The sequence below is a fragment of the Crinia signifera genome, chromosome 12, assembly GCF_055691185.1.
Source record: "Crinia signifera chromosome 12, ASM5569118v1, whole genome shotgun sequence".
Taxonomy (NCBI): Eukaryota; Metazoa; Chordata; class Amphibia; order Anura; family Myobatrachidae; genus Crinia; species Crinia signifera.
In genome coordinates, this window is record NC_139228.1 from 86,178,395 (window position 1) to 86,188,481 (window position 10,087).

Here is a 10,087-nt window from a genome sequence, read left to right on the forward strand (position 1 = left end):
TCTCTTTTTTTTTTTTTAAATCAAAGCTTTGGCCTGAACTCCAAAAAGAATATTCCACCTCACTTCTATGTGCTTGGATAATATTTTCTAATAGCCATGACTGATTCCTGTTCATAAAGAAATGAATAATGGAAATAATATTTCTGGCTCTGATTTTGCACTTAACATTTATGTGTTTTGGCTTATGTGTCTAGGAAATCATAAGAATAACTGGTGACCTGACCAGTGCTCTGACCTGCAGGCTAAGCCACCACTTGTTATATTGTCAATTAAATTATGTTTTATTAAAAAAAATCTAAACCATTTAAATGTACTTTTTTTCAGCATATGAATTCAATCATCCTCACTGGCAATGTTTAAATAGCTTTTAAAACTCAATGTAGCTAAGCAGATTTTATAGACTAAACACCCATTTATTTTAAACAGACGCAAAAAAAAAAGTTTTACATCTTTTATTACTTCCAGCTCTGATACCAGCTCTGACACCAGCTCTGATACAGCTCAGATCCAGCTCTGATACCAGCTCTGACACCAGCTCTGATCCAGCTCAGATCCAGCTCTGATACCAGCTCTGATACAGCTCAGATCCAGCTCTGATACAGCTCTGATACCAGCTTTGACACCAACTCTGATACAGCTCTGATACAGCTCTGACACCAGCTCTGATACAGCTCTGACATCAGCTCTGACACCAGCTCTGATACAGCTCTGATACAAGCTCTGATACAGCTCATACAAGCTCTGATACCAGCTTTGACACCAACTCTGATACAGCTCTGACACCAGCTCTGATACCAGCTCTGACACATCTCTGATACCAGCTCTGATACAGCTCATACCAGCTCTGACACCAGCTCTGATACAGCTCAGATCCAGCTCAGATCCAGCTCTGACACCAGCTCTGACACCAGCTCTGATACAGCTCTGACACAGCTCTGACACCAGCTCTGATACAGCTCTGATACCAGCTCTGATACAGCTCATACCAGCTCTGATACCAGCTTTGACACCAACTCTGATACAGCTCTGACACCAGCTCTGATACCAGCTCTGACACAGCTCTGATACCAGCTCTGATACAGCTCATACCAGCTCTGACACCAGCTCTGATACAGCTCTGACACCAGCTCTGATACAGCTCTGACACCAGCTCTGATACAGCTCTGATAAAGCTCTGACACAGCTCTGATACAGCTCTGACACAGCTCTGATACCAGCTCTGATACAGCTCATACCAGCTCTGACACCAGCTCTGATACAGCTCTGACACCAGCTCTGATACAGCTCTGACACCAGCTCTGATACAGCTCTGACACCAGCTCTGATAAAGCTCTGACACAGCTCTGATACAGCTCTGACACCAGCTCTGATACAGCTCTGATACCAGCTCTTACACAGCTCTGATACAGCTCTGATACCAGCTCTGATAAAGCTCTGACACCAGCTCTGATACAGCTCTGACACCAGCTCTGATAAAGCTCTGACACAGCTCTGATACAGCTCTGACACCAGCTCTGATACAGCTCTGACACCAGCTCTGACACAGCTCTGACACCAGCTCTGACATCAGCTCTGACACCAGCTCTGATAAAGCTCTGACACCAGCTCTGATACAGCTCTGACACCAGCTCTGACACCAGCTCTGATACCAGCTCTGATACAGCTCTGACACCAGCTCTGACACAGCTCTGACACAGCTCTGATACCAGCTCTGATACAGCTCAGATCCAGGTCTGACACCAGCTCTGATACAGCTCTGACACCAGCTCTTACACAGCTCTTACACAGCTCTGATACAGCTCTGATACAGTTCCTTTAGCCATGTCGACCTATATCAGGTGTCAACCTTTACTTTAGTGCCGACCTAATTTCTGTTGACTTTCATAGTGTCAACCCTACTACTCATACCCATTGTGGAATTAGTTCCAGGTAGCTGTAAAATCCACAGAGCTTGCTAGGATTCGCTGTCCTGTGGGTTCCCTAATTCAGCACTAAAACCATAAAGTATTAAAAAACAAAACAAACTATACAGGGGGAGCTTTGCTACAAAATATGCAGCGTTTGTGCTCATTTCCATCCACAATGTTTCACATCAAGTTTTGTCGAGGAATAAACAAACAAGACCAAAACGTTATTTGAAGAAAGCAAAACATGGACACAAACAATAAAAGCAAAAACAAAACACACAACTTGGTAGGTAAACAATAAATAACTACCAGGAAACCTAAAGTTCAAACTGACAAAGAGTCCGTTGTGTCTCGGCAGGAGGATTGTGCTGTATCGCTTGCTTACATATAAGGTTATTTATTGAGCTGTTTTATGCGTCCATTTTACTCAGTGTTTGGGGATATTTCTACTTTAGGTAAACACAAAAGCTAAAGTAACCGTTCTTCATTTTCAGACATTGTCCAAGAAAAAACACAAACCTGATATTATGTGTTTGGGGACTTATTATTTTTGCTGTCTCTCATTTTACCTGATTAATGGCGGTCAAACAGCTCATATTTCAAGGCTTTTTCTTGTTTTGGGTAGGAAACTGAAGAATGGGGAAACCCCCTGAGGCTGTGTTTAGTATAGAAAGTACAACCTGCAGGTTATTTATGTGCAGGATGATGGACGGGCGGAGGGAAGGGGGGGGGGGGGTGTTATTTTAAATTATAAAGGTAAACCAGCCTGACTTATAACCGTTTCTCATCCAATTTCGCTAGCATAATATATATAAGTACTATAAACCATTTTCTATGTATTATATATGCTGCAAAATACATAAACTGTATACAGCAGTGTCACTTTTTTCTTAATTATATATAACAAGGTAGAAACCATTCATTTAAACTATTGCTGATTGATCATTTATATTTGTTCATAAGATTCCATGCTGAGACAGTTGCCTGAAGCTGGGTACACACTATGCGATATTGTTAGCGAACAATTGACCTTATTCAAGAACGAATGCAGATTACTGAGAATCGCTATTTGGCAATTGTTGGCAATCTGTGCATGCACGGATGTGCGCGGCCGCTTAAACTGCACTCACATTGCTTAAAATGCAACAGCAGTCTAAGGGTCGGTGGGGGCATAGACAGGGTGGCGACCCGGGTTTCTGTAACGGGTGCCGGATGGGGTCCCGACAGTCGGGATCCCGACTGTTAAAACACAGACAGACGGGTTTCCGGCGGCCACCGGCTATTCTCCCTCAAGGGGGCCCACGACTGCCATAAAGGGAGAATAGAATAGGTGGTGAGCGTACCGAGGCTTTGTTGCGCTCGCCATGCTGTCTGAGTCCGGCCAGTTGGGATCCCGACGTCGGACTAATGACTGTCGGGATCCCGACTGTCGGAACCCTATACACCACCCTCTGCATACCTCCCAACTGTCACGATTACAGCGGGATAGTCCCGATTTTCGGGTCCTGTCCCGCTGTCCCACCCGTGGCAGGCATTGTCCCGCTGCCGGGGGTGGCAGTTGGGAGACCCCCCAATCTAGTAGAATAGACGCTGTGACAACTTCAGGACAGAAGTTGGGAGGTATGCCTCTGTAACATCAACTCTGAGTTGTTGGGGCACAGTCAGGACAGCACAGGTGTGACCAGACTGTTTGGGGGTGGCAACACCTGTGTGACATCACACACAGCCACTGCAGACATAATGATGGCAGCCCATACTTACCTACCCTCCTGGAATGGCTGGGAAAATCAAGTCTCCCTCATGGCCCCCCAGAAGGGTGGGCAAGCCTCCTGCATTTATTGGGGTCCCCCACCAGCCCCTGCACCCTCCCCTCTGCCGGTTAAATATCGGCATTTGCATCTCTTTTGGGGATGGGAAGGGGCTAAAATGATGCAAATGGTGTCATTTAGCACCAGCTCCTCCCCAAGGAGCCGTGAATCACGGCGTTTACCGGTATAGGGACGAGGCTTAACTGTATGCAAGGCTTAACTGATTGGTTGCCCATAGCAACATCACATGTGAAGTAGAATACACATCTTAGTACATTTCCCCCATTATGTCATGACTGTGGTTGCTATGGTAATTATAGACACATAGAAAATTGTAAAACATTAAAAGCACCTTGAATAAAAACCTAAGCAAAAATGAACAACCCCAAGGCCTAAGTGTAACTAAGTAGCTTGCAAGTTGCAGACAGTTGTGAGATTTCAGCCTTAAAACATAAAGCAACTTTCTTTTTTAATAGGCAAAACCAACCTTGTTTCACCTTTATCAAATATTGCTGCTCCGACTCTATGGAACTCACTTCCCCACACAGTTCGAGATACCCCTACTCTAGAATTCTGTAAAAACAGACTCAAGACTTTCCTGTTTTCTCAATCATTTACATAATTCCCTTAAGTATAGTTAATGTAAAGCTTTTCTGTAGTTTATTGGGTACTTGTTTCCTAGCACGGCCACAATCGCGGGCATCGTGTGTCATTTTTAGTGGTATACGACGCGACCGACGCGATGCCCCCGATTTTCCCATTGAAATGCATTGAAAATAGTCAAAATCGCGTCGGTCGCGTCGTATGCGGCTAAAAAAGCCTTAAATGGTCCAGACGCAATGCCCACGATTTCCCCATAGGAAACAATGTGAAATGGCTCAATGTACCCGCGATGCCCCCGATTTCTCATAGGGAACAATGTTAAATACCTCAATTTCACCAAATCATCATAGGGAACAATGGTAAATGGGCCAGAAAGCCCCAAAAACACCCCAGAACAGTGAAATGTCCCCCCAAAAGTACTTTACGCCACCCCACGATCAACGCGAACCCGAAGCGTGGCGAGCGCAGCAAGCCCGCGAGGGGCGGCGGTACGCGTCCTCCAACCTTTTCATACCCCCACTATCCACTAGGGCGTGGAGTTGAGAATAGAATAGTGTGGCGAGCCACGGAGCCCGAAGCGTGGCGAGCGCAGCGAGCCCCGCGAGGGGACGCGGATACCTTCACAGGTAAACGCGTCCCTTCGCGGGCTTCACAGGTATCCGCGTCCCCTCGCGGGGCTTGCTGCGCTCGCCACGCTTCGGGCTCGGTGGCTCGCTGCGCTCGCCACACTATTCTATTCTCAACTCCACGCCCTAGTGGATAGTGGGGGTATGAAAAGGTCGGAGGACGCGTACCGCCGCCGCTCGCCACGCTTCGGGTTCGCGTTGATCGTGGGGTGGCGTCAAATACTTTTGGGGGGACATTTCACTGTTCAGGGGTGTTTTGGGGGGTTTATGGCCCATTTAACATTGTTCCCTATGATGATTTGGGTAAATTGACCCATTTAACCTTGTTTCCTATGGGAAATCGCGCTAAATTGAGGAATTTAACATTGTTCCCTATGGGGAAATCGCGGGCATCGCGTCGCGACCATCGCACCCGATTTTTTTAGTGCTTGCGATGGCCGCGATGCCCCCGATTTTTCTCACGATGCCCACGATCATGATCGTTGTGGCCGTGCTAGGAAACAAGTACCGTCTATTGTTCCTGTACTGTACTGTTTTTCCTGTTTCTATCGGTTAAGCGCCTTGAGTCCTATTGGAGGAAGAGCGCTATATAAATAAAATTATTATTATTATTATTATTATTGAGGCTCCACAGCTGCCTGGAACGCACATGCTTTTACAGTGGGGCCGATGCGTCTTCTTACATATTACCTTACTAGGTGATTCATCGCGCCCTACGGGCGCTCTTCACACCGTCGTAAGGGGCTGCGCCCCCTTAATTTGTGAACGTTTGTATATGAGAAATATGGTTAGAATTGTATGAAAGATGCCCTGTATTGCAACTTAGGTGTCCGCGAATCGCGGGAGGGGGGGTCGCGGAGGGTGCCGCGAATTACAGGAGGGGGGGTCGCGGGGGGTGCCGTGAATTGCAGGAGGGGGGGTTGTGGGGGGGGTGGATGCTGCGAATCGCGGGAGGGGAGGGATTGCAGAGAATCGCGGGAGGGGGGTCGCGGGGTGGGTTGCCGCAAATCGCGGGAGGGGGGTTACGGGGGCGGGGGCGGGGTTTGCGGCGAATTGGGGTGCCAAGAATCGCGGGGGGTTTTGTGTGCCGTGAATCGCGGGAGTGGGGGTTGCGGGGGGGGGGTGTGACGCGAATCGCCACAAGAAAAAATCAACACAGAAAGGTCAACACATGTAAATGTTGACATAAGTGTGGCACTTCATTGGTGTCCATGTCGACACATGAGAATGAATATGAAAACATTCAAAAAATGAAAAAAAAAAACTTCAAAAACTCATGTCAACCTTTTTCATTGTCGACCATAGCCATGTCAGTGTTTTCCATGTGCAATTTAATTCTGGAGCTGCCGCGAATCGTGGGGGGTGCCGCGAATTGCGGGAGGGGGGGTCGCGGGGGTGGGTGCCGCGAATCGCGGGAGGGGGGGTTACGGGGCGGGGGTTGCGGCGTATCATGGGAGGGGGGGTCGCGGGGGTGTGCCATGAATCACGGGAGGGGGGGTCACGGGGTGGGGTGCCGAGAATCGCGGGGGAGGTGTGTGTGTGTGTGCCGTGAATCGTGGGAGTGGGGGTTGTGGGGGGGGGGGGTGTGACGCAAATCGCCACAAGAAAAAATCAACACAGAAAGGTCAACACATGTAAATGTTGACATAAGTGTGCCACTTCATTGGTGTCCATGTTGACACATGACAATGAATATGAAAACATTCAAAAATTCATGTGCCATTTAATCCTGGGGCTGCCGCGAATAGCGGGGGGTGCCGCGATTTGCGGGAGGGGGGGGTTGCCGCGAATCGCGGGAGAGCGGGGTTCATGGGGGTTCCGGTGGGGGGTTGCCGCGAATTGCGGGAGGGGGGGGGGTTTGCGGGGGGGTGCCGCGAATCGCCGGAGGGGGGGTTGCGGGGGGTGTGACGGGAATCGCCACAAGAAAAAAATCAACACAGAAAGGTCAACACATGTAAATGTTGACATAAGTGTGCCACTTCATTGGTGTCCATGTCGACACATGACAATGAATATGAAAAAATTAAAAATAAATCTTCAAAAACTCATGTCAACCTTTTTCATTGTCGACCATAGCCATGTCAGTGTTTTGCATGTGCCATTTAATCCTGGGGCTGCTGCGAATTGCGAGGGGGGGGGGGTGCCGCGAATCGCGGGAGGGGGGTCGCAGGGGGGGTGCCGCCAATCGTGCAAGGGGGGGTCGCGGGGGGGGGTCTTTTTGCCGCGAATCGCGGGAGGGAGGTCGCAGGGGGGGTGTTTTTTCCGCAAATCGGGGGGGGGGGGGGTCACGGGGGAGGGTTTGCCGCGATTCGCGGGAGGGGGGGGTCGCGGGGTGGTGGTTATGCCGCGAATTGCGGGAGGGGTCGTGGGGGGGTTCTTTTTGCAGCGAATCGCGGGAGGGGGGGTCGCGGGGGTGTTTTTGCTGCGAATCGCGGTAGGGGGGGTCGCGGGGGAGCGGGTGTTTTTGCCGCGAATCGCGGGAGGGGGGGGCGCGGGGGGGGAGGTTTTGCCGCAAATCGCGGGAGGGGGGCGCTCACCTGGTGGCTGTGGAGTAGCAGTGCTGGGCAACATGGGAAGGCAGTGGGTGTCTGGCACTGTCTGTGGGCTCACTGGGCTGGTTCTCTGTCACATACCTCCCAACATGACCCTCTCCAGGAGGGACACAATGCTCTGTTTCTAGACTTCCCCTTAATGTATGATTGCCATCACCTGTTTTAAACAGGTTAATTTCTCAGAAAGGTGTTCAGCACAGATGAAGGCAATCACACATTAAGAGGAAAGTCCAGGAACAGAGCGTTATAGACACAGACACCCACTTTGAGTGACAGATGTAGCCAAATATATAGGAGATAGTCTTATAGTGCTTCTTTTTAAAGAAATATACATTGAATATGAATGTCCTGTAAGCTGTCAGCAAATGATCTGGAAAAGGCCAGAATCCAAAGTCTGTAACAATTTAATTTACCAGCATCGCCTCGTCTTGCCCTCCATCAGATTCTGACAATGAAGAATTGCTATCCCCGCCTCAATGGTCACGTAATATTATAATTAACCGCACAGAACATATATATATTGGATTCACTTTTACATTGTCTGTTATCCAAATAATTCCCGAAAACCATACATTCCAGAAAGTGTGAAAAAAAAGAAAAAAAGAAGAAGCTAAAAGCACTACTGGAGACATTATATGTAACTGGCACTACTGGGGACATGATATGTAACTGGCACTACTGGGGACATGATATGTAACTGGCACTACTGGAGACATGATATGTAACTGGCACTACTGGGGACATGATATGTAACTGGCACTACTGGAGACATGATATGTAACTGGCACTACTGGAGACATGATATGTAACTGGCACTACTGGGAACATGATATGTAACTGGCACTGCTGGGGACCTGATATGTAACTGGCACTACTGGAGACCTGATATGTAACTGGCACTGCTGGGGACATGATATGTAACTGGCACTACTGGGGACATGCTATGTAACTGGCACTACTGGGGACATGATATGTAACTGGCACTACTGGAGACACGATATGTAACTGGCACTACTGGAGACTTGATATGTAACTGGCACTACTGGGGACATGATATGTAACTGGCACTACTGGGGACCTGATATGTAACTGGCACTACTGGAGACATGATATGTAACTGGCACTACTGGGGACCTGATATGTAACTGGCACTACTGGGGACCTGATATGTAACTGGCACTACTGGAGACATGATATGTAACTGGCACTACTGGGGACATGATATGTAACTGGCACTACTGGGGACATGATATGTAACTGGCACTACTGGGGACATGATATGTAACTGGCACTACTGGGGACATGATATGTAACTGGCACTACTGGAGACATGATATGTAACTGGCACTACTGGAGACATGATATGTAACTGGCACTACTGGGGACATGATATGTAACTGGCACTACTGGGGACCTGATATGTAACTGGCACTACTGGAGACATGATATGTAACTGGCACTACTGGGGACATGATATGTAACTGGCACTACTGGGGATCTGATATGTAACTGGCACTACTGGAGACATGATATGTAACTGGCACTACTGGGGACATGATATGTAACTGGCACTACTGGAGACATGATATGTAACTGGCACTACTGGGAACATGATATGTAACTGGCACTGCTGGGGACCTGATATGTAACTGGCACTGCTGGAGACCTGATATGTAACTGGCACTGCTGGGGACATGATATGTAACTGGCACTACTGGGGACATGCTATGTAACTGGCACTACTGGGGACATGATATGTAACTGGCACTACTGGGGACATGATATGTAACTGGCACTACTGGAGACATGATATGTAACTGGCACTACTGGAGACTTGATATGTAACTGGCACTACTGGGGACATGATATGTAACTGGCACTACTGGGGACCTGATATGTAACTGGCACTACTGGAGACATGATATGTAACTGGCACTACTGGGGACCTGATATGTAACTGGCACAAATGGGGACCTGATATGTAACTGGCACTACTGGAGACATGATATGTAACTGGCACTACTGGGGACATGATATGTAACTGGCACTACTGGGGACATGATATGTAACTGGCACTACTGGGGACATGATATGTAACTGGCACTACTGGAGACATGATATGTAACTGGCACTACTGGAGACATGATATGTAACTGACACTACTGGGGACATGATATGTAACTGGCACTGCTGGGGACCTGATATGTAACTGGCACTACTGGAGACATGATATGTAACTGGCACTACTGGGGACATGATATGTAACTGGCACTACTGGGGACCTGATATGTAACTGGCACTACTGGAGACATGATATGTAACTGGCACTACTGGGGACATGATATGTAACTGGCACTACTGGAGACATGATATGTAACTGGCACTACTGGAGACATGATATGTAACTGGCACTACTGGGGACCTGATATGTAACTGGCACTACTGGAGACCTGATATGTAACTGGCACTACTGGGGACATGATATGTAACTGGCACTACTGGGGACATGATATGTAACTGGCACTACTGGGGACATGATATGTAACTGGCTCTACTGGAGACATGCTATGTAACTGGCACTACTGGAGACA